This window comes from Borostomias antarcticus, assembly GCF_949987555.1.
Source record: "Borostomias antarcticus genome assembly, chromosome: 11".
Taxonomy (NCBI): Eukaryota; Metazoa; Chordata; class Actinopteri; order Stomiiformes; family Stomiidae; genus Borostomias; species Borostomias antarcticus.
Window position 1 is genome coordinate 11675778 of NC_140244.1, and position 26414 is coordinate 11702191.

Sequence of the window (26414 nt, forward strand, 5' to 3'; positions counted from 1 at the left end):
AATTGTCCCGGGAACTTCGTAAGTGGAGTTAAGAAGAAATTTCTTCTTAACTTCTTCTTAACTGCGTTCAGGAATGAGGTCCAATGTTTCTGATTGGTGTGCTACTTTTCAATTGTACAGGGAAGCAGGTACTAACATGGTTTCACTCACAGTTGCAGATGTGTTGCTGGCCAATGAACAAAGTCAGCCAACGCATAAAGAACTGTGTGGAACCAAACCCTGACTGGGCGCTCCACAGAGTCAGAGTTTTTCCAAAGTTCACAGAAAAACGATGGCTGAAATGTATTGATTATGGTACATTATGCACACAGATCATTATGAAGGTGCCAGGATCATGGCAAAGGTCTTCGAGCAGCAGTCATCATCAATGGATGAGCGCCAAGATGTTCGAAAGAGACGGCGCAACACGCGCTATGACTCCAGTGATAATAAAGTATAATAAAGTGCATTCAACAGTCCCAAAAGATTACTACTCTTGAAATTGACTAATCTGAGCTAATTTACTCATATTCCACTAGATATTCCAAGCCCAAGGCAGCCATCGGTCCCCACAACGCAGGCCAAAGCCAGTATGCCAGGTGCCGGAGTCGAAAGGCCTCTGCCGGCTGTCCAGTACAATCCGCGTGTGCTGTACAATCCAGGTGTGCATGTTTGTGTTGTGAAATGTCTATGCCTATTTGCACACTGATAGTTCAACTATTTTTTAGATTCTAAATACCATTTTACTCATCTTGCAGATTTTCCGAGCTCATCCCCTGTGAGCGAAAACCATGCAAGCCAAGGCCCCATGTATAGCACCCCAGCCAGACCAGGTAAGAGTGGCATGTACTGCTGTGGTGTTGTGATGTGTCTACTTGTTTCATGTCTTCATTTATTTTCCTTCAAATGCCAGAGGCCAAAGCATGCTGCCAACACCATAAAGTTTCCTGCTAAACCCGATATCCCTTTTGGTTTTCAGTTAGCTCTGTGATGCCATCGCCCAAGAGAACGGCTCCAGCAGCATTGACTTCATGTTGCATGCAGGGATATATTTTGAGTTTAATTTAGTTTTATGTCAATGTACTTATAGCCACATCTGTGTTGATATCTAGATTTCCAGAGGATGGTATATCAGCAGTTCTCTGCCTTACGAGAGCAGCTCGGTGAGCTTGCGCAGAGTGTGAGGGAGCTGGCCCAGAGCAGACGGTCTGGGGAGTCCAGAGGTGCCCAGGGAGAAGTTCTGGATGCACTGGACCCTGCCCAAACGGAGGAGGAGCTGCAGGTCTTTGAGGCTAAGTTGAAGGACCGGGAACATCAGAGGAAGATGGTGAGTGTCTGCAGGGCAGAACTTTATGCCTTATTTTTGCAGGGAAGGGTACAGTAAATGACTGTCTTTATGTTTTGCAGACACAATACCATGGTGCCATTGGTGGCAGAAACCTGGCTGACACAGTCCGGCGGGTGCTGTCAGCTGTTGCCACACATGCGGTTTGGAGCGCCTACAGTGTGCACGGGAAGAAGCCGCTGAAGTGTATGACACTCTTCAATGTTATAACACGTAAGAAGAAATGGTTCATATTTTTCTGCAAAATAATACATCGTCTTTGTTCTATTACCAATGTGTATTGAAACCATTACCTTTCTTGATAACTTTAAGGTGCAGTTGTCGTCTCCATGCCAAAGGCTACGGTGGCGGAGGTGGCCGCCCAGCTGCAGGAGACATTGAAACATGCCCCTGCTAAATGCAGAAGGGTAAGTGATGTCTTTTTTTTGTTTCTCCTACCCAGTGACACGGCATGGTTCCAATGATTGGGTACCACTTTTTGTGCATGTACTGTATGTGCGTTGTGTATTTACAGCCATTTCATTATGTCATTAGGTATTTGCAGAAGCCCGTCTGAGCACAGTCCGTCCAAGCACAGTCCATCTGAGTACAGCCCAGCGTTCTGATGAGGAAGACTTCCCTTCCTAGCTGCCCCCCAGCCCATCTGCCACCCACCCACAGCCCATCTGAGCACAGCCCCCCCCCCAGCCCATCTGAGCACAGCCCCCCCCAGCCCATCTGAGCACAGCCCCCTCCAGCCCATCTGAGCACAGTCCCCCCCAGCCCATCTGAGCACAGCCCCCCCAGCCCATCTGAGCACAGCCCCCTCCAGCCCATCTGACACCCACCCGCAGCCCATCTGAGCACAGCCCCCCCCCCCCAGCCCATCTGAGCACCCGCAGCCCATCTGAGCACAGCCCCCCCCCCAGCCCATCTGAGCACAGACCCCCCCCCCCCCAGCCCATCTGAGCACCCGCAGCCCATCTGAGCACAGCCCCCCCCCCAGCCCATCTGAGCACAGCCCCCCCCCCATCCCAAGCCCATCTGAGCACAGCCCCCCCCCAGCCCATCTGACACCCACCCGCAGCCCATCTGAGCACAGCCCCCCCCCCCCAGCCCATCTGAGCACAGCCCCCCCCAGCCCATCTGAGCACAGCCCCCTCCAGCCCATCTGACACCCACCCGCAGCCCATCTGAGCACAGCCCCAGCCCATCAGTTAAGTTAAGCACAGCCCGTCATTTTTTGTAAATAACTTTTTTTAACAGGATGTTTAAAAAAAAAAATCCTTTTTGTTTTTAGAACTTGTCTATAATGTTGCAGGCCAGACATTGTGTGTACTTTTTTATTCTGGCTATCCATAGTGTGACAGACTATATGCACATTCTAAACATAGACTATTGTGCTTTTTTTATATTATAAATCATTCTTAACTGTTAATGGTGTTGTGTCATAACTTTTGTACCATAATTATGCTTGCTGCATTGACTATATGGCATTAATAGGCTCTTTGCACAAGCTCCACTACTTCCTGAAACTCTACAGGCATATTTCTTTCCTGTTCTATACTATTGGATGGAAGTGATTGATCAGGTGTACTGCACACCGGATTAATCGCAATTCCCATCCAATATTATAGGACAGGAAATAAATATGCCTGTAGAGTTTCAGGAAGTAGTGGAGCTTGTGCAAAGAGCTTATTTGTTTTTGTAATGCAAATTATAAATGTAGCCAATGGAAGTGTAGACCACGTTGCAGCAACGGTAACATAGTAATATATAGACGTGTATACCACATTGCAGCCAGGTACGACTACAACGTTACTTCCTGTCCACGTTACCACAACAGCAACACATCGTGCGAAATATACATCGAAATCATCACGGAAATCACAACGTTGTGTGCACATTGCGGGCACGCTGTGGGCACGTTGGACCTGCACAATGCAGGGACTTGTGTGCAGATACCGCGTTTGCGTTGCATGCACATTTAACTTGATGTTGAGTGGACCAAACAAACGTCTAAATTGCACATTGCTGCAACATTGCTGCAACCGGATTGTGTTAGTAGGGACAGTAACCAACTCAAAAGCCGCCTGGAGAGGACCCTAACCCTAAATCAAGTCCCGGGGACCCATGTGTCAGTGACTGTGCCAGTGTTCAATCACATCAGGCCTGAACAAGTGAATGGGATTTAAAGAAAAAAACTTTTATGTGTAGTGAAGAACGTTTATGTCCCCTTCATCCCTTCTGCTCTAAACCCACATGCTGTATATAGTATTTGTTCATATCTTGTGCTTTTGCTCACTTTTTTGTTGTTGCATGGTTCTAAAATGCCCCTGTCATTTTTTCAAAATCTTCTCATGAGTTCCAAAATAAAGTTAATTGAGTAAATATGGTATGTTGCTTGTATCATGTATTTAATGTTTGTAGGAAAATATTTCAAGAGCAACATTTTGACTGGATGGTCTTCATCAGGTTGTATGGAAGGAGTATTCACCTATTTACAGTATTTGAATAAAACAATCTTAGACGCGTATTATTGTATAAATTGTATAAATTACAAACTACGAGTTATGTCCTGCACTTCTTATACACAAAGAAAATGCTCTTTTAAACAACATTAACTACACTCTCTTGAATGAATGAATTCATTAATTAATGAATACATTTTATTTTGGATCATACAGACAGGCATCCAAGAGATAACATGAAAAAGTGTGAACACTTATTTCCATCATGGTCCCTGGTGTTATGAAGACATGACTCTTCTACAGCCAGCTTTTGAGTTGGTTACAGTTGCGCCACCTATGTACAAATCATAGCATCACCCTATGTACAAATCATAGTCAAACACAAACACAGATCTCCACCCATAAGTGCATTTTTGTCGTCAGTCTGTGCAATTGTGGCCTTTATGCTATGGCCTTGGTCATCCCCGTGGTCAATCCTCCACCACGTTTTGTAGAAATTGGTCTTATTGTGTGATCAGAGTGTAGAGGTTATTATGTTTTGGGCTTCTACATGCTGACTGACGGACAGACAGACTAGACAGACAAACAGACAGACAGGCGGACAGAGAAACAGACAGAGAGGTGAAAGCATTACCTTCCTCCCCCACAGGAATGGCAGAGATAAAAATGTTGATAATTAACACTTTTCTAACTATATGAGCCATTATTACATTATGAGCTGTTATTACATTATAAGTGGCCCCAGTAAGGCTCATCCGCACCCCTAATTACGTCAGACTGACCAATATGGCAGCTGAGGTATATAAGCTGAATAGACCTGTCTCAGGCGCTGGCACCATAGACATTATAAAGAACTAGACTGGCCACGCCCCCTTTAGACTCGTCATATGAGACCGCCATGTTATGCAGGGCATCATTTGGAACATGTTACTGTTGGGCTTCAGAGCTGCTCGTCGTTTTGTTCGGTAAGTGACTAGTGACTCTTATAAAATTTTATTATCAGCGTAAATACAGTTAGACTAGCCTTTTAAGGTTTTATGAATACCCAGGCGTTTGCGGGAAGAGAATGGTAACCTAATATGGGTATGGTAATGGTAATTATTTACTTATCTTACAATTAAATTGCATAGCTAACTGGTTAGGATAACAGACTAGCCTTAAGCTAAGCTAACATTACACGGATAACGTAATTTATTCCAATCACATCGACTATTAACACAGTTTTATATAATGTAGTATCTTGACTTGTTTTATGCGGGTATATAGAGATAGTCCCTCATATAGCTAATTGTCAAACTTGTATTTTGCGGCTTAACAGAATTTGTTCATATTTAGGTAAAATGTCCAGTTGGACTCAATGATTAACTGATTACATTGTGGGGGTCAAAGGTCAAGGGTCACTGACATCACAAAAGGTGTTTTTGGCCTGCTGAACATGATGGCCGTGTCCGAAATGCATACTACCTGCTACTTGCTATATAGTAGGCACTATATAGTAGGCATACTGCATACTATATAGTACCTACTGTTCCACAAAACGCGTGTAGTATGCGAGAAAATACAGCATGCTACTCGAGTCATCCAGCGGAAGTGACGGGGCTACGACGGGTTACGATACTGTTTACTCAGACCGCGAACCGCGAACCTGTGGTAAAAATTATCTGGTGTTTTTTGTGATCATTTTGTGTATTATCCACAAAAATGTTGCCTTTTCCTGACATGGGATGTGTGGCTGCTGCTGCCGCCAGGAGAAGACGTGTTCGCGCTGCAAGGAGAAGAGCCGTCATGAGATTTGTTCTCAACATGCTTCTAGCTGAGGTAAATATTGAACGTTAGCTTGCTAGCTACGTTAGTTGATAGCCCTGATGTGCTGGTGACAGTAGCTGGCTTGGGGCTATTGTAGTTGAGGTAAATATTGAACGTAAACTTGCTAGCTGCGTTCTAGTTGATAGTAACCACGCATGTACTATAAAACTCAACTCATTTTAAAGAGGTGGGTAAACTACCTGGGTTTACTCATCACTACACGCCTGCTTTGTAATGTTACTTTTTTTTTTTTTTTTTTAGCTCTACAGATAATGACATCTGTCTATCTATTATCATATTGTAAAGACAAATGAGTTAAAGTTTGGCCTAATAATATTCCCCCTGTAGGCTCGCATGGAAGACAGAGGTCCTTACACACAAGTCAACCTCCACGTCCCCCTGTTGAGGACCTATTTTGACGGCGCGGACACAAGGAGGGACTTCAGATTGTCAAGACCGACCGAGAACCTCATTGATACCCTTGATGATGGTCAGGGAGGATGGGGCAAGACCATGGAGGTGCTAATAATAGCATTAACAATAATAATAATTCATTGCATTTAGAGCTTTTCTCAGTACTCACCCTTTACAATGGTCTTGTCATTCACACACAGGTGCTAGTCTTTGTCTACTGGCTGGCCAGTGCAACCTCCTACCGGATTGTGTCAGAGGCCTTTGACATGCCCCGGTCGACCGTCTGTGATGTGGTCCACAGAGTCAGCAGGGGTATTTAGCGCATCATAAGCCGTGTGATACGCTACCCCACGGAGGCAGCGCTGGAGGAGGTCGGGGCCGGGTTTGCCCGCCTGGCCAGATCTCATGCCTTCAGGAGTGTGGCCGGAGCCATCGACAGCACGCATGTCCGCTTCATCCCCCCAGCGGCAGAGCAACAGAGCTACTTCAACCGAAAGCTCTACCACTCCATCCAGATGCAGGCTGTCTGTGACCACAAGGGACGGTTTGTCAACATTCTTGTTGGCTTTCCGGGATCAGTCCACGACTCGCGTGTCCTGAAGAACTCGGACATGTATGTCCACCGGCAATATCTGCCGGAGGGCTGGTGCCTCCTCGGGGACGGAGGCTACCCCTGCCAGGCTGAACCCATCGCCCTCATCGCGCCATACAGGTATTTTTACAGGAAGCCTTGCTTCTTTATGTTCTTGTTAGTTACAGTAACTCTAGTTCTTGTTTTTATAATTACGTGTACTATTTTATCTTTATCTTTAAAGCATGTATTACATTTATTATTATTATATTGTTATTATATATCAGAGAGCCAGTGCAGGGACCGGTGCGTCTGCGCTTCAACGCCCTGCATGCCAGAGCCCGGTGCATCATAGAGAGGGCGTTCGGGATGATGAAGACCAGGTGGAGGGGGATCTTTCTGAAGGCTCTGGAGGTAATTTAAGTCAATTGCTTTTCTACAACGGTTACTACATATATATATTCACAAAAAACACTCAGTAGTAACATTCAATCATTTATTTACTGATCATTCTTATCATTTTAGTATTTACTAAATCTTCCGCGATAGGCTATAGTTCTGAATTAAATGGTTGCCAGGCAACATAGGTTATCTCGCCTATTTGGGTTGGCCTTGTTCACATAAGCCATAAGGCATAATTCGGGTGGTTCACGTTTATTTGAATATTTCCAGCCATGGTGCAGTTATTAAAACAGTTCCCCAGAGCACTCGTTTTTGCCTCTATGGGTGTGGAAGTGTTGGAGTCGAACTGATGAGTGAGTTATTGTAATAGGATACGAAAAAGGCGAGGTTGCTGCGAGTGGTTGCTAAGCAAAACATAGCCTACCGCTTGATTTTATCAATGGCCTCGTCAATGAGATTGACGGCGCATTAATACTAATTGTTATGCGGTCGCAGCCGTGGGTTACAGAGTATTTTACCACGGCTGCTAGCCAATCAGAATCAAGTATCCCAACTCTCCGTTGTAGAAAATAAATTATAATAATACATTTTCTTTGTAACACACTTTACATTTTAAATAAATCTCAAAGTGCAAAACTGTGTTTTTAGGTGAAGTTGCCCTTGGCTGCGGAGGTGATTGCTGCGTGTGCTGTCCTGCACAACCTCTGCCTGGAGAACGGAGACATCATGGAGCCAGAGGAGGTGACATTACATCAGTCATTTAGCAGACACTTTTGTCCAACATTACATTAGTCATTTATTTAGCAGACACTTTTTGTGTCTGCTAAGCGACTTACAGTAATTGCATTTAACCATTTAAAGGTTGATGACCTTGACGGTGGCCATGGTCCTGCTGCTGCAGATCATCCCAACCCTGGTGATGGCCTCAGAGACCGTATGGCAGCGGCAGCATCGGCACCAGCTGCCTTGGTCCCAGCTCTTGGTGAGCACGACTACCCCATCCTGACATAAATATTCAGTCAGTCAGTCAGTTCATGAGTTTGCTTTGCCTTGTTCCTTATAGGCAGCCTTGAGACTTTAAACATCAATCAGTTCCTTATAGACAGCCTTGAGCAGGGCTTAAAGCAGGAAAAAATCATGTGCCTGAAATTTTTTTTTAGAGAGCGGGGGGGGATGATCAATCGCATACCTTAGTATGGATATTCGAACACGGCCATGGACAAGGCAAACAATAAGCATAACCAAGTTCCGTCCACCACATTTCACACAAGAGGAGCAATATTATAGAAATATGAACTATTGGCGTAACACAGTCGCTACAGGCAGGAAGGAAAAGCTGGAAAAATACCGCCTATCATTATCCTCCACATGAACACGAGTAGGCTAGATCATTGGGCTATTCTTATGGCGTGTAAAGCAATTGTAGCCTATATCAATATATCTTATTATTTCAGCTGCCACCCCTAGACTGGCAGTGGACGCTTAAATAAAGCAAATGTAGGCTATAGTTTTTAAGTTTCAGGTTGGAGTAACCTAGACAATGTGATATCTCTATACAAGAGGAACTAAAATATGCTATTAAGATGGAAAAAGGGGCATTGGTGCCATCACAATTCAATTAAAATGTAGTCTACTTCTCTTTGTTCTCACTGGAATCACCAAGATGGCGGATGGTGTGGATCGTGGTTCGGCAGCTCCTGGTTTTAACCACCGGCCTCGAGAAAAACCTACAATTTACAAAACTGTTGACGACCAAGTTATTGTAGAGGATGAGTTCCTTAATTTCCTTGCGGTTAAAATTAAAACAATGACCCAGGACGAACTAGTCCTTGTAGCCACAAACACCTTCAACTCTGAGTGGATTGAGTCTTCTAAAAAGGTGTTGTTTGAACTTTGTCCTACTAAACAACGGTACGTGGCCTCCAAAGGCAACCATAAGGACGCAAACAATGTTAAAAGCTGCTTAAAAGTGCTGAACGAGTGTGGAGAAAATATCCCCCGTTTTGTTTCCCACTACCTGGACGAGCTGCCACCTGTGACGTTTAACAACCTGGATGTCTCAAACCTGCTCAGCAAGATGGAGCGGCTGCACAGCGAGGTTTGCGCGCTAAGGCATGCAGTCAAACTACAGGCAGATGTTGGCGAGGACCTACGTTCTGTGGCTGTGACCATGGACTGCAGAGTTGCTGCTGTTGAGCGCCGGCTGGAACCGAGTGGTGGTGGAGGGCTGGTTGTCTCGAGTGATGCTGGAACAACCTTCGGGAGCGCACCGCGCAGCCCTTCTGCTGGTGGTGATTCCAACGATGGATTCCCGGCTCCTGCATCATCTCGCACGAAGCTGACCCCGGGCGTTTGTGCCAAGGCAGGTGCAGGGAGTGGGGCGGGGCGTGCCTGTCTGACTCCTGGAGGAACGGTGGAAAACTCGCCGAAATGGAGCCGTGTGGTGAAACATGGCCAAGCTCGGAAGAATCATGCCGAGGGCCAGCCTGCCCGCGAAGCGTTCAAACAGCGTGCTGGAAAACCTGAACGGAGGGTGTCCAAGCCTATTGTTGGTACTCGTGCGCAAGGGAATATAAGAGTGGTTCAGACGAAGTTGGTAAGTGTTTTTGCTACCAAATTCTCACCGGACCTTGATGCATAGATGCTGTCTAACTATTTGGCTGCTCAACTTGACCGTGTCGTTAACTGTGAACGTATTGTCACTGCGAGCAACAGATATAGCTCGTTTAAAGTGTGTGTTGAGTGCAATGAAGTTGCGGACATGTACAACCCAGAACTCTGGCCTGAAGGCTCTGTTGTGAGGCGATATTATGAGCCACGCAAAGCGGGAGAGACGGAAGCTTGCTAGCTAAACTTTATGCGGGTTGGATCATACAACTGCCGCGGGCTACGCCTGGGAAACAACGCAGGAGACAGAGCCCGACGTATAGTAGTTGACAACCTGCTGAAAAACTGTGATATTTTATGTTTACAAGAAACTTTTTTATCTAAACAGGACTTGGGAAATTTGAACTATTTTAATGACAATTTCCATGGGGCTGGTGATATGGGGATAGTGAGAGGAAGGATAGCAGGGGGCGTGGCCATCCTTTGGCACAAAAAGATGGACTCTGCGATCAATGTCATTAGGCTAGAAGCTGACTGGTGTATCGCTATACAGATAAAAATGAATAACAAAGAGGCTACTATCCTCAATGTATACACACCGTATGAGTCACAACAAAATGAAGACGAATACCTGAATCGTCTAGCTTTTATAAATTCTTTTATTTCTGATAATCATTCCACAAGTATCTATGTAGTCGGTGACATGAATGCTGATCTATCAGACAAAAGTTCCTTGTTTGCAAAGCATATGCTGCAGTTTTGTGATGATAACAATCTTATATTATCCAGCCAAAAGCTCCTACCTGCAGATAGTTATTCTTACATAAGTGAGGCCTGGCACTCTACATCATGGCTTGACCACTGCATTAGCACTGCTGATGCTCATGCTATTCTAAGATCTATGGAGATTGTGTATGAGGCATCTATGTCTGATCCTGTTCCGTTTGTCATGTCACTTGATTGTGACAGTCTCCCAGAGATGTCTCAGGAGGTTAATAGTGCCTGTAAGGCTAAACTGGATTGGTCTAAGCTCACAGATGAGGATGTGATGTTATACTACGGGAGAACTGATGTCCTTCTAAGTAATGTATATCTACCCAGAGATGCAATTATGTGTCCTGATGTGAATTGTAACAAAAGCTCTCACTGTAAGGACATCTGTCACATGTATAATTGTATTGTGGGAGCTGTGTATGAAGCTAGTAAGCCATGCTTTACTCACTCTGATAAAAGACACAGCATTAAGCCAGGGTTGAATAAACATGTGGCTGCTCATCATGCTGAAGCTAAGAATGCCTTTAAGGAGTGGGTCCTGGCAGGTAGGCCCAGAGAGGGGCCTGTCCTGGATCACAAAAAGCGTACTAACGCTCAATATAAATATGCAGTTCGGTATATCAGCAAACACGAACAAGTAATGAGAGCGGACTCTATGGCTGAAAAGCTCCTTGGTAACGATGCTACTGGCTTCTGGAAGGAGGTGAGAGCTCTGAACAGAGGCAGTACATCGTTACCATGTACCATAGAAGGAGTCTCGGGAGCCGACAACATAGCTGATTTGTGGAGACAACATTATTCTGAGCTATTCAATTGTGTTAAAAGTGACCCCTACAAAGTGGGCAACATTGCCAACAGTGACACAGTGGGAACAACAGCCAATGAGGTCTATCAAGCAATTACACAGCTAGCTGATAACAAAGCTAGCGGCTTAGATCAGATCACTGCAGAGCACCTCAAACTTGCAAGTCCGAGGGTCGCTGCCCTTCTCGCCATCTGTTTTACTGGACTTCTGAATCATGGTCTGCTGCCGGACTCCATGTTGTCTGTTACTCTGGTGCCTGTCATCAAGGACAAAGCGGGCAAGGTGGGGAGCTTGGATAATTACAGACCAATTGCTCTAGCTAGTGTGTTATCCAAAGTCCTGGAAAGAATTTTATTAGACAGATTATGTTTTTATTTTGGTACCACAGACAACCAGTTTGGCTTCAAGGCTAAGCATGGTACTGATTTATGTATCTATGCCCTGAAGGAAACTGTTGAAATGTATAGAAGACAGAATTCCTCTGTGTTAATTGGTTTTATTGATGCCTCTAAAGCTTTTGATCGAGTCAACCATCATAAGCTGTTCCTAAAACTGAGTCAAAGAGGAGTGCCTAACAGTATAATTAGGGTCCTGGCATATTGGTATGCCAACCAGAGCATGCAGGTCAAATGGGGTAATGCAGTCTCTGTACCTTTCGGTGTTGGTAATGGGGTTCGCCAGGGGGGGCTACTCTCACCAGCCCTCTTTAATGTGTACATGAACGATTTATCTGACCAGCTAAGAGGCTGTAAAACAGGATGTATGATTGGTAACACCCTGGTAAACCATCTTATGTATGCCGATGATCTGGCTATTTTCTCTCCTAGCAGTGCTGGGTTCCAACAGATGTTGAATATATGCTCTGAGTATGGTGTCCAATTTGATGTGAAATACAATGCTAAAAAGAGCATTGTCATGATCTGTAAAACAAAGGGGGACAAAGATCTAATCTTCCCATCATTTTACCTGTCAGGGCAAGTTCTATCTGTCTGCTGTAAAGCTAAGTATCTGGGACATGTCATCACAGATCAAATGTCTGATGATGATGACTTGTATAGACAGCGCCGCATGTTATATGCACAAGCTAACATGTTGGTTAGGAAATTCCACTGGTGCTCAGACAATGTCAAGATAAGCCTGTTTAGAGCGTACTGTACTCCTCTCTACACTGCTCCCTTGTGGATAAAGTTTAAAAAGGCTAGCATCCATAAGCTTAAGGTTGCCTATAATGACTGCATGCGTATATTGCTTAAAAAGCCAAGGTGGTGCAGTGCAAGTGAACTGTTTTGTAGTGCAGGTGTCAATACGTTTCATGCCCTGTTGAGGAAACTGATGTACAAATTTATATGCCGACTGAATGGTTCTCAGAATTCCATTATCGTGCTGCTGTCGAATCCTGGTTTCAGTGCTGTGAGATACCAGTCACCTATGTGGAAACACTGGTATTGTTGCCTTTTTAAATTTTTGTTGTATGTGTTTTGTAATGGACCATGAGTCTGCATAATAAAAGTTGATTGATTGATTGATTGTTCCTAGGAACAGGAGGCTAGTCTAATAAATCATCATTAAAGACTTTTTATTAAATGAGTTTTTTTACTTGGTTCTGCCCATCACCCACAGCCTACACGAAACTGCAGGTAGGCTAAATGCAAGCCAGCGCATTGTCTACGACTGTAAATGCACAAGTCGTAAAGGCTCAAGCAGCTGTCATTCTGCAATTTTTCATACGATATCGGGGAAAGCCAAAAAGGGTTTGTTGGTTGTAAAAAGTGTTCTTACCCTACTAACACAATCAGGTTGCAGCAATGTTGCAGAAACGTGCGATTTAGACTTTTGTATGGTCCACTCAACGTCAAGTTAAACGTGCATGCAACGCAAACGCGGTATCTGCAAACAAGTTGCTGCAACGTGCAGGCCCAACGTGTCTGCAACGTGCTTGCAATGTCCACACAACGTTGTGATTTCCGTGATGATTTCGATGTATATGGCTGCAACGTTGTATACACGTTTATATATTTTTATAACTTATATAACTTTGTTACGTTGCTGCAACGTGGTCTACACTTCCATTGGCTACATTCATAATTTGCATTACAAAACAAATCGGCTCCTTGCACAAGCTCCACTACTTCCTGAAACTCTACAGGCATATTTCTTTACCGTCCTATACTATTGGATAGCAATTGCGATAAATCCGGTGTGCAGCACACCTGATCAATCACTTCCATCCACTAGTATAGGACAGGAAAGAAATACGCCTGTAGAGTGTCAGGAAGTAGTGGAGCTTATGCAAAGAGCCTATTAATGTCATAGACAATGCAGCAAGCAAAATTATGGTACAAAAGTTATGACACAACACCATTAACAGTTAAGAACAATTTATTTTATTAAAAAAGTACACACAATGTCTGGCCTGCAACATGATAAACAAGTTTTAAAAACAAAAAGGTTTTAAAAAAAACAAACAAACAAAAAAACAGTTATTTACAAAAAAAATGACAGGCTGTGCTCAGATAGGCTGGGGGGGGGGGGGGGGGGGGGCTGTGCTCAGATGGGCTGCGGGTGGGCGTCAGATGGGCTGGGGGGCAGCTAGGAAGGGAAGTCTTCCTCATCAGAATGCTGGGGAGTGCTCAGATGGACTGTTCTTGGATGGGCTGTGCTCAGACGGACTTCAGATACCTAAAGACAATGAAATGGCCGTAAATACACAACGCACATACATGCACAAAAAAGTGGTACACAATCTTTGGAACCATGCAGTGTCACTGGGTAGGAGAAACCAAAAAAAAAAGACATCACTTACCCTTCTGCATTTAGCAGGGGCATGTTTTAATGTCTCCTGCAGCTGGGCGGCCACCTCCGCCATCGTAGCCTTCGGCATAGAGACCATAACTGCACCTTTAAGTTATCAAGAAAGGTAATAGTTTCAATTCACATCGGTCATGGAACAAAGACGATGTATTAAAAAATATTAAAAATATGAACCATTTCTATAACCAATGTTAGAACATTGAAGAGTGTCATACTCTTAAGTGGCTTCTTCCCGTGCACACTGTAGGCGCTCCACACCGCATGTGTAGCAACAGCTGACAGCACCCGTCGGACTGTGTCCGCCAAGTCTCTGCCACCAATGGCACCTAGGTATTGTCTGCAAAACAAAGACAGTCTTTACTGTACCATTCCTTGCAAAAATAAGACAAAGTTCATCCAGCACTTCTCCCTGGGCTCCAGACTCCCCAGGCCGCATGCTCTGGGCCAGTTCCCTCACACTCTGTGCAAGCTCACGGAGTTGCTCCCGCAAGTCTGAGAACTGCTGATGTACAGACCTCTGGAAATCTAGATAAACACAGATGTGGCTATAAGTACATTGACATAAAACTAAATGAAACTCAAAATATATCCCTGCATGCAACATGAAGTAGTTCCATACCAGCATCTGCAGAGCAGCATCGATTCGGTAGAGGGGTACATGGAGTCAATGGTGCTGGAGCCGTTTTCTTGGGCGACGGCATCACAGACCTAACTGAAAAACAAAAGGGATAAAGGAAAGGGATTAGCAGGAAACTGTATGGTGTTGGCAGCATGTTTTGGCTTCTGGCATTTGAAGGAAAATAAATGAAGACATTAACAGGTAGACATCTCAACACCACAGCAGTACATGCCACTCTTACCTGGTCTGGCTGGGGTGCTATATGATCTGGCTGGGGTGCTATACCTGGGGTCTGGGCCCCGCTCGCTCACATGGGACAAGCTTGGAAAATCTGCAAGATGAGTAAAATGGTATTCAAAATAAATAAAAAATAGTCCAACTATCAGTGTGCAGTAGGCATAGACATTTCATTTCAACACAAACATGCATACCTAAATTGTACAGCACACGTGGAATGTACTGGACAGCCGGCAGAGGCCTTTCAACTCCGGCACCTGGCATACTGTCTTTGGCCTGCATTGTTGGGACCAATGGCTGTCCTGGGCTTGGAATATCTAGTGGAATATCAGTATATTAGCTCAGATTACTTGATTTCAAAAGTACTACTCTTTTGGGACTGTTGAATGCACTTTAGTATATTACCTTCGTCACTGGAGTGATAGCGCGTGTTGCGCCGTCTCTTTCGAACGTCTTGGCACTCGTCCATTGACGACTGCTGCTCAAAGACTTTTGCCATGAGCCTGGCACCTTCGTAATGATCTGTGTGCATAAAGTACCATAATCAATACATTTCAGCCATCCTTTTTCCTCAGAATAATGAGTCATGATCTCCCCCCCCCCCCCCCCCCCATCAGTATTTTTTTACACCTTAAAATGCAAACAGTACCAGTTGTGGACTTTGGGAAAACCCGGACTCTGTGGAGCGCCCAGCCAGGGTTAGGTTCCACACAGCTCTTTATCCGTTGGCTGACTTTGTTCATTGGCCAGGAACACATCTGCAACTGTGAGTGAAACCATGTTAGTACCCGCTTCCCTGTACAATTGAAAAGTAGCACACCAATCAGAAACATTGTTCACACAAACATGTTCTTACCCCATCCTTTTTGGAGAGCCAGGATACTGGGACAACCGACACAGTGTCCTCCTCCAGAAACTCCACACTGCAATACAGTCTGCCCAATAAACAAAAAAATATGAAGGTTATAAACACATAAGGACCCTATGGGAAAGTAGGCAGAGGGGAAGAAGCGACTAAAACAAAAATTCAACAAGTCATTACAGCCGATAAGTAATTAGTGACACGCCACTATTCTATACTATTCTTTTTTTTATTTTATTCTCTGCCGGCATCTGCCCAGGACAGATGCGGTCAATGGCGGTCAATCATCAGTGTGGGAAACATTAAGCTAGTTTAGGCATTAGCCACTGCAGTGCATAGATTAAATGTATAATGCCCGTGAATCACGCGTTACTAACCGCAGTTTTAACAGGAACGCCTGTTTTTGACTCGTGAACTCCAACAATACACACCGATACTACTAATGTGGCAAACAAAGCTGCCTCCATCTTTGTTTCGAGCTAACGCTATTGTCCATGGTACCCCGCTTACCTCGTGGGTGGCATTGTTCTCAGTCTCCCACTTTCCAGACAAATGGAAAATATATAAAGCATTATCTTGGCTTCGCCTTCACTGTTGCCTTTGTAATATTAGGCTAAGATTCGTGATGGCCTTAGAAAGCCTGACAAATTCAGCAGTCAAACAAACAAACAATTCACATGTCCAGCGGCCATTTTAGAGTAACGTTAACTAACACAAACTACCAACTCAGACCGTTCGCTTATGTTTCTGCAAATGTTCGCGGCGAACACAAAGCCAGCAGTAACAGAAAAAAAGGTTTGCAATAGTTTGTCGGAGTATTTGCAATAATGTCTAAACGTTAGTCAAGTTCGGGCCTTGACTTAGCTAGCTAACACTAGGTAGCGTGCTAGCTAGCATTAGCTAACGTTAGCTAGCTATCATTGGGATTCCAATTCCTGAACTTAGTTTAGCGTGCAGGTTATGAGTTACTTCTGTTTACTTAAATACTATATTACCGGTAAGTAAACAAATAAATAGCTAAACCAACAGTCAAATCAATGTAATTTGATGAGAAAAAAACCCCCGAGGTGATGTTAGCTAGATAACTTACCAGAGATGAAGTTCGCACCACACAAAAAAGTGTTTGTTGGTCCCCAATCTGTTCTCTTTATGGCTTTAAACCACAGCTTTCGGTGGTTCCTCTGAAAAGGGTGACATCTCAAGGGGATGCTGAAGAATCTGAGGCCATCATCTTGTTCTTTTCTGTTTGTACAGTTCACAGCACAGCAGCTTTGAGGCATAATTAGCTACATGAAACGGAGCTCCTGGTTACTGTGGCGAGTTCGTTTGCCTTTTTACCAAGAGGCTGCGTGCTCGCTCTGCTGTGACGTAGGCGGCGAACCCATCTATAGGGAGGGAAAGTAATCTCATCGCCCCCTAGTGGTAGCGTTCCATAATGCCGAGAGAATGAATGGGATTTCTCGACACGTCTTTTCAAAATTGATATCTTGGTCGACACCGAAAAGTTAGTAGAATTTTTTTTTATAATTGAAAAAGCATTCAATTTATAACAAACAGGAAAATATACAATCAATAACATTTCTAAGATGAGTTATTAACCTCAACATACAGTACAATATGAAGGATATAAGCGAAAATTTAAAAAAAAAAAATAATACAGGAGCAGTTTGGCAAAGAATCCTGCCTACTTTAACTGTGAACCAGCAAGCAGTGACGTCACGGGATAGCCCGATTGCTAGCCTAATAGGACTTTAATCCAACGTTACTGCAGTTTACTGCAACGTTATGTCATGACGTTGCAGGGACCCATATTGCCAATGTTTCTGCAACGTTGCAGAAAAGTCTAATTAGACTTAGGAGGGTAAAGTTATTTTCGACCTTAGATGGACGTTGTCACAACATCGCCTGATGGTAACGTTGCAACTTACCTAAGTACAACTTATGTGCAACGTTGCTGCAACCCACTGTGTTAGTAGGGTGGTGTGGTCGTCAGTCCCTGTAATACATCCAGAAGTATAATGGGACAATGAATACTAATATATGAAATTAATGATATATGAACAGTTGAACTCGTTTAAATCACGGAATGAACAGACAATTGTTTAAACAACGTCAAGTAACGTTAGGCTCGGTGGCTTAGGTTAACCATTTAACAACTCGTCACAATTTCGACATTTCTTACACATTTCTTAAGCAATCATGGTCATATTACATGGAAATGTTAGTCTGTTTCTCTCGATTCTAGCTATAGAAACATCTAAGATGTGACATGAATACGTTTTTAGCAAGAGCCGTCTGAACACCTGTAACGTTAGCAGCCTATTAACGTTAGCTGGGCTAGCTAGCTAACGTAATGTCCACCACAGAGGTCAATGCTAGCAGCTAGCTATCATTACGTTCTTTTTCGAAATGTCATTTCTACCCCACCGATATACACAAAACTGCATTTGTAGCTCTGTGTCGTTATAACTAAGATATCTGACAGAAAAAATATTTTTTTCATCGACAAATTAAGTCAATACTTACATTTGAAAACAATACTTACATTTGTATCACGTCTCGACTTCCGGAACAGTATGCTCTGGACTATGCTACATTTTCGGCCATTTTTTCACCGATTTCGCCTGCTATATAGTACCTACTATATAGTAGGCGAAATACAGTATGCACAGTTTTGATGTAGCATGCTGCATCTCGCCTACTATATAGCAAGTAGTATGCATTTCGGACACGGCCGATATCTCAAGAACGGCTTGACAGAATTAGTACATATTTGGCCAAAATGTCCAGTTGGATCTAATTAGATTATTTGGATTAGATTTTGGTATTCAAATGTCAAAGGTTAAGGTCAAAAAGGCACTTTTGAACACTAACACTAGCTAGCTAACGCTAATGCTAACAATAAAGCTAGCACTAGCTAGCTAATGCTAGCTAGCTAATGCTAATTCTAACACATTAGCATTAGCATTAGCTAGCATTAGCGTTAGCTATTCTAGCTGTAATGCTAGCTAGCATTAGTGTTAGCTAGCGTTACAGCTAGAATACCAGCAAGCTAGCGTACACAAGCACCATCCACATCAACACAGGGGCCCTCTCTCAAGACCAACTGAATGTTAACTGCAACTTGCATTGTTGGGCGGAGGCATTTAGCCGCTATGTGGTTTTTCTAGTTGATACTAATGCCAGGGAGAATCAGGGTTCCCATGATCATCAAGACGTTATGGAAAAATCATGGAAAAGTTGTAATTTTTGTTGGTAAAAATGAGTGGGAACCCTGGAGAATACACCAGATACAGAGTAGACCTTAACAGTATACTGGCGGGGGTGGGGGGGGGCTGCATCTATAATCTCTTGGCAAGTCACAATAAAAAACATTTTTTGTCACAATATAAATATACAAGCATCCCAGCTAATCCCAGTGATAGGAAATGCCACTTATGCACAATTAATTACAGGGACTTTCTCCCAGATGATCTAACATCTACCATTTAAAATATACACAGTGAATCTGTGGGATCATTGACGTCACATAGTGGGATGCCCTGCACAAGATGGCTGCCACGTCGGACGTGAGTCCATTGGAATTCTACAGCACAATGGCCAGTCTAGTTCTACATTGTGGAGCTACGCCCCATAGGGGGGCGCTAGCGCTCCTATTGGTAACCCATGTTGGCATGCCAACAACCAATCTGAAGATAAACATGTACTCTTATCGTCCTAACCAATCACAGACCCCCCACCTACTATAAAGGTGGCTAAACCCCAGCAATCTGCTCTCCCATTTTCAGACGAGCTATCAAGCACCTGAAGGAAGCCTTCTGAAGAATATGAAGAGCACGAAGAAGAGCGAGAAGAACGGCGGCGACCTACCTCTGAGGGACTCCGGCGCTGCTGGATCCCCTATGGACGGCCCCGCCCCTCCTCTTCTGGAAGATGCCCCGCGGGTCGAGGACTGCGGCTGTGGTGCCTTGGACCCGGACGACCGCCACGACCGGTGTGTGGCGTGCCTGGGGAAGAGCCACGCTGAAGAGGGAGTCTCTCCCAACCCGCCGTGCTCCCAGTGCGCGCTGCTGCCCTCTGAATTCAGGCGTGCCCGCCTGGACTTCTGGCGCACACGGAGTACCGTCCCCTGTCCTCTCCCCTCCTGCGAGTCCGAGCCTTCCGACGACGACTCTGGGGATAGAAGTGACTCGGAGGACAGTGGGGAGTTGCCCGCCTCCCAGGGCCCCTCCCCACGCACGGGCTCATCTGTGTTTGGGTCCGAGCCCCCCGCCGGCGGCGAGGACGGCCCCCCAGACGATGAGCCCCGGGATTCCGGTGGGGCCAAGCCGCTCGTATTCCGGAGGGTGTTCCCCGGTATACTTGAGCGCGCGGCGGTCTCCATCGGAATCCCCCTCCCGTCAGAGCCTGAGGCGAGTTGCACCAACCTCTGGGGCATTTCTTGCTTCGAGCTCTCGACGCGGAGAATCAAGCGACCCCTCCCTGTCATGGAACATATCGACAAGTTTGTCGAGAGTACCTGGGTGGCGCCTCTCGAGCAGGCTAAGGCCCCGGTTCGCGCCTGGACTGACGCCCTCGCGCCTCGCGCCTCACCATCGCCCGAACGGGTTCCCGACCTCCAAGCTGCGGCTGGAGCGGCCATGCAGCTCTGCCAGGCTGCCGCGATCTGCACTGGCCGTGTCATGGCTAACGCTGTGGTGCACCATCGCCTGCTGTGGCTGGGCGTCTCCTCTGTGAACGACACAGCTCGCACGGCTCTGCTGAACGCTCCCATCTACCGGTCCGGGCTGTTCGGCTCTGCCGCCGGCGAAACCCTGGAACGCCTCGGCAAAGTTGAGGAGCAGTCCAAGCTGGTGGCCAGGCATCTCGGGGTCAAGAGGACCCAGTCTGCTGCCTCCCGTGCCCCCGTAAAGAGGAGGAAGAGCAAGGCGAGGTCCGCCCCTTTCGAGGGCTGCCCCCGGTCCCCCTCCCGCGAACCAGCGATCCGCTCAGGCTCCCCATGCTCCTTCCACCGCTCGCCAAGGTCCTGCTCCGCAGTGGAAGAGAAAGAAGCCTGGCACTAATGCGTGACAATTAACGTCTGCTCAGGCTGCTATTGTTCCCTATGGCCCTCCCCTCACGTTAGAGGATGGTTGTGGTCCCTGTATTAGGGGTTCTCACAATAAAGAGCATGTTCATGTGTACACCAGTGGTCACTTGTGTCATTTCCATGCTCGACAGTCTGATGCTATGATTAATGTATCTCTGGGTTCTGGTTCTGAGATGGTTGCGCCTGCCCCTCCGCTCTCTGCCGAGAGAATTAAGTCTGTGGAGGGTAGCGCTGTTCTGCCCCATTATCATGTCTCAAGTAAACTACGGGCCAGTTCATCCACTCAGTTAGCTAGCGCTAGCCTGGCTACTCTTCCTACCCCGGCGGGGATATCAAGGAAGTTTGTCGGGCAGCCTTCCCCCTCCACGGGTCAGCTTTCGGCAGCTAAACTCTCCGTTTCCAAGAGAAAGGCTCGCCATAGAGTTAATCCTGTGTCTCGCTTGGTGTGTAATACTGGGAAGGCGTTCTCTGCTACTTCTACGGTGAGCGCAGGTATTCGTGTACCGCACCATCGTGAACGGCTAGGAAATGAAGCCCCTGTGTCTCGTTCGACTAAGCTACTCTCGCACACAGCCCGAGAGACGGTTGATGTCGTTCGGATCGTTAAGCGAACTTCATTTGAAATTGAGCGCTCGCTCTGCTATACTTCAAATTTGAATGATCGTACGTCATTGGTTCCCTCCGTTGCGCTGCATCGGTATGGGTCGTCTGACTCATTTGCATATGGGAGCAAGATTCCCCGACTTTTCGCGGCAAGTTCAAAGGCGTCTGCCTCCACACAGACTGAGTCTATGTCGGCAGCGGCCTCATTTGCATACAATGACTGGGCTCCGCTACTTCAGCCATCTGCCTCATTTGCATATGAGAGTGATGCTCCTTTTCCTTGCGTTGTGAGCGATACAAGGGCTACCGCTACACAGGTTAAGTCGGTGGCCTCTTCATGTGCATACACTGTCTGCAGACATGTTAGTTGATTTTCACAACAGCTCTCGGGCTACTTACGAGCTTACGTCTCCAGGCTCTGGAGAACGTTTACACTGTTCTGACATTGATGTTGCCCCCACTTCATGTGTGATGACAGTGTCTGCGGTTCGCCTCCCTTTCATATGCGGCCCCCCTTGGACTGCTGCAGCCCCCACGGGTGGGGAGGTGCCAGCGGTGGCGGTCGGGGCCGTTCTAGAATACGATCGCTTTCTGGCGAACGTCCCGCGCACGGCGGCGGGCCCTCTCTCGCGATGCAGAGTGGCGTGGATGCGGTTGCCATGCCTCCCTCGCTGACTGTTTCGCATCCTGACATCTGGGTATGCGATAGGGCTGCTCGATTATGGCAAAAATCATAATCACGATTATTTTGATTGATATTGAGATCACGATTATTAAACACGATTATTCATTGAATTTTTTTTTTAAATCAAAAGTTTTAACATTTTCTTAACAAATCAAATTATTGACTTTGATAACAATTAATTTATTAAATGTTGACAGTGGCTTTTCTTTTTAACAATGTTCTTTGGGAGACAAATAGTGAACCTTGACCTTGAAAATAAATTAATAAAAGTGCCAAAACTGATAAATAAAGAATCTTCAAAGCACCGCCACCACCACAGAAGAAGACTACCTCGGAAAAATAATTTCACTAGGACAATGGTAGCGCCGAGGCTTCAAAACCCAGCATTTGTTAAAATAGACCCTTTTGCTTAGGTAAGTGACGTTTCATGTTTATCTGACACTTGTAAATATGAGCGCCTCTCCTAAATAGGCCGACACCGATTTATTTTGACGGCAAAGTGAATGGACCGGCAAAGGACTGTTGTCTGGCATGAGTGAGCGGAATGCACTGAGAAGGGCTACTTTGAGGGGCAGCTACGACTGTGTAGCAAATTTTACACACCGTGTCAACTTGGTCCAAATCTGTCTCCGCAAACCCATAGTGTTTCCAGACCACTGACGTTGTTTTAGCTCTCTTGTCCACCTCTCTTTCTGCTGCCATAATCTTCTTCTTGTCGTGTTTTGTTCGAGAGGAGCATGCGTGCGCCTCGCTTGACAACTCGTCTCGCTTTGAAGTGTTTGTTTTGTGGCTTTGGGGGGTGGGGGAGGGGCCAAGCACAGTATAGCTCTGCAGTGTAGGGTGCGCTTGATTTGTGCAAAATCGTTTTATGGCGATTATTTAGTTTTAATGATCGTTGACAGCCCAAATCGTAATCTAGATTAAAATCCGAATAATCGAGCAGCCCTAGTATGCGATTCAGTTTATTGCCCACCCTCCGTCCTTCACCGGGGTGGTGGAGACTGTGGTCTCGGGTCCGTGGCAGGAGAACGCTCTCCAGTCGGAGATAGCGGAGCTCCTATCCAAGGAGGCGATAGCGGTGGTTCCACCGAGCCGCTCGGGGGCGGAATTTTACTCTCGTTACTTCCTCGTCCCGAAGCGAACAGGGGGGATGCGTCCCATCCTCGACCTGCGCCTTCTGAACAAATGCATAGCCAAACGGCATTTTCGTATGCTCACAGTGAGGCACCTGTTGGACTCCGTTCTCCAGGGAGACTTCTTCACAAGCATAGATCTGAAGGACGCATACTTTCATGTTCCCATCAGAGAGGGTCACAGAATGTTTCTGCGTTTTGCCGTCCAGGGTGTGGCTTACGAGTACACCAGGCTCCCATTCGGTTATGCGCTGGCTCCTCTGGTGTTTTCCAAGTGCCTAGAAACGGCGAATCTACCGCTGAGGCGCGAGGGCATCAGAGTGCTCGCCTACCTGGACGACCTTCTGATCCTCGCCTCGTCAGCCGCTCAGGCCAGGTCGCACACCTCCCAGCTTGTGACTCATCTCACAGGCTTGGGATTCGCCATCAACTGGGAAAAGAGCACGCCGTGCCCGTCTCAGTCTGTCATTTATCTGGGTCTCAACTTGGACTGTCTCGATGCACGCGTCCCTGGCGGCTCCGAGGCGCGATGCTCTGGCCCAGGCACTCTCTATCTGCCTGCCAGGGAGGGTGGCCACGGCTCTGACGGTGATGCGTTTGCTGGGCTTAATGTCATCGGCCCACGCGGTGGTTCCACTGGGCCTCCTGCACATGCGTGGCTTACAACGTTGGTTCGCACGTCTTCGTCTGAATGTCATCAGGGACAAATTCAAGATGGTGACGTTGCCCGGGTCCCTGGCTGCGGACCTGGCTTTCTGGAGGAACCCGCGCATCATCGCGCGTGGTGTCCCTCTAGGCAGGGTGTCGTTCCGCATACCGATTTTCACGGACGCGTCCCTCTCCGGCTGGGGAGGGACGTGCCTGTCCCAAGCCGTGGGGGGCCGTTGGCCTCCTGGCGAGAACAGGCACATCAATCTCCTAGAGCTGGAGACTGTGTTGCTGGTTCTTCAGCACTTTGCACCTGCGCTGAGGGGGCTCCCTGTGCTAGTGCGCTCAGACAACCGTGCCACGGTAGCTTACATCAACCGTCAGGGTGGTGTCCGCTCAGTGGCTCTTCATCGCACGGCGGTGAGGTTGTGGCTGTGGGCGAGCTCCAATCTGAGCTCCCTCCAGGCTCAGCACATTCCGGGCCACTTGAATGTCGGCGCCGACCTCATGTCGAGAGGCGGGCCGCGCCACGACGAATGGAGGCTGCATCCTCAGATTGTGTCACATCTTTGGGCGCGCTTCGGTCGTGCGAAAGTGGACCTGTTCGCCACAAGGGAGAATGCTCATTGTCCTCTTTGGTTCTCTCTGAGTCGGACGGACAGCCCCCCGCTGGGAGTGGACGCCTTTGCGCACACCCCTTGGCCGGAGGGCCTGCTCTATGCCTTCCCCCCAGTGGCGATCATTCCTATGCTGTTGACCAGAATACGGTCCGAACGTCGGACAGTGATCCTAGTTGCGCCAGACCGTCCCAGTGCGCGATGGTTCGCGGAACTGATGGCTCTGGTTCAGGTTCGCCCTTGGCTCATTCCGTACAGGCGGGATGCCCTGTCCCAGGGCGGCGGTACGATACAGGCCCCCCCGGTTCTGGGTCAGCGCTTGGTGGCCTGGTTACTGAACGGCGCAGGTTAGCTCGGAGGGGTCTCTCCGCGGCTGTGATCAGCACTATTCAGAGCGCGCGTGCTGGCTCTACTTCTAAGCTGTACGCTGGGAAGTGGGAGTCTTTCGTGCGTTGGTGTGATGAGGAAGATGTAGACCCGGAGACCTGCTCAGTTGAGTCAGTGCTCTCCTACCTACAACATCTGTTGGACCTGGGGCTTGCTGCCTCCACCATTAGGGTGTATGCGGCTGCTATTTCAGCATGCCATGAGGGGTTTGCTAGGACTACGGTCTTTGCTCACCCTCTGGTCAGGCGTTTTTTGACGGGTGTGGTCCAGCTTAGACCACCTGTCAGAGCCTTGGCCCCCCAGTGGGATCTGTCAATGGTTTTGGACGCACTGTGCAAGGTGCCGTTCGAGCCTTTGGAGCAGGTTGATCTCAGATGGATGTCTATCAAAACGGCATTGCTCCTCGCATTATCCTCGGGTAAGAGAGTGAGTGATCTGTGTGCGCTGTCGACGCAGCCGGGCTGCCTCACCATCACTGGGGACGGCAGTAAGGCCGTTCTGAGGCCCAACCCGGTTTTCCTGCCCAAGGTGGTTAGGCACTCTTATAGTGCTAGGCCTCTGGAGCTGCGCGCCTTTTCTCCTCCTCCGCACTGCTCGGTGGAGGGCGCCCGGTTGCATCTCTTGTGCCCGGTCCGTGCGCTCTCTGTTTACATTAGGCGCACGGCCTCGTTCAGGACCACGCCTCAGCTGCTCGTATGCTACGGTGCGGGCAAGCTGGGCGTGAGATGGCGTGGCTGTGTTGGTCGGTAACTTCCCGGCCAATTTTACTTGCATGTTTATGCAGCTTAACCATTGTTCCGCCCCCTGTGCGGGGTGCGCGGCCTTTGGTTTTTAGCTCCTGGTGGACACCAGGGGACCCTTGCGTTCCGTTTGCGGTCCTTTGCCTCGTCCGCCCGTCTTATTGCCTGACCGGCCCTCCGTTGGGGTTCGGGTGGAGGGAGTTGCACTTTACTACTGTGTGGTGCTTGTGTACTCCCTTGCCTCCAGTGGGTTGATGTTTTTATGTCGGCCTGACCCGCGTACATTGTGGGAATCGCTGGAGCTCCGCCTATTACCAATAGGAGCGCTAGCGCCCCCCTATGGGGCGTAGCTCCACGATGTAGAACGAAGGTTACGTATTGTAACCCCAGTTCTACGAGTGGAGCGGAGCCCCATAGGGTTTTTTCCGGGCCCTGCCTCTAGCTTTCTAGCTCGTCTGACTTAGTGTGGGAGAGCAGATTGCTGGGGTTTAGCCACCTTTATAGTAGGTGGGGGGTCTGTGATTGGTTAGGACGATAAGAGTACATGTTTATCTTCAGATTGGTTGTTGGCATGCCAACATGGGTTACCAATAGGAGTGCTAGCGCCCCCCTATGGGGCTCCGCTCCACTCGTAGAACTGGGGTTACAATACGTAACCTTCGTTCTTTATAATGGCCCAGTCCCAATGTCCACCCTTGCAGACTCGCAGACTTAAGGGCGCGCTCCCGCGAAGTCCGCGAGGGCTTAGGGGTGTCCCAATGTCAACTCGGCAAGTGCGCGAGGGCTCTCCGGCAGCCATTTTGAGCCCTTTATGGCCCCTTCCCGTGAGT

The 26414-nt window shown here is 47.3% G+C and overlaps 2 long non-coding RNA genes across 2 annotated transcripts; both read right to left on the reverse strand.

Moving 5' to 3' along the window:
* Window positions 1–14403: 14403 nt before the first annotated feature.
* LOC311315248 lies at window positions 14404–14917 on the reverse strand. Its single transcript, XR_014630669.1, has 3 exons — window positions 14825–14917; window positions 14584–14676; window positions 14404–14489 (listed from the first exon to the last, which is right to left on the reverse strand). It is a non-coding gene; the product is annotated as an uncharacterized lncRNA (long non-coding RNA).
* A 101-nt stretch (window positions 14918–15018) lies between these two features.
* On the reverse strand, window positions 15019–15583 carry LOC311314813. The gene is made up of 3 exons (XR_014630647.1): window positions 15470–15583; window positions 15226–15342; window positions 15019–15137 (listed from the first exon to the last, which is right to left on the reverse strand). It is a non-coding gene; the product is annotated as an uncharacterized lncRNA (long non-coding RNA).
* Between the last annotated feature and the right edge of the window lie 10831 nt (window positions 15584–26414).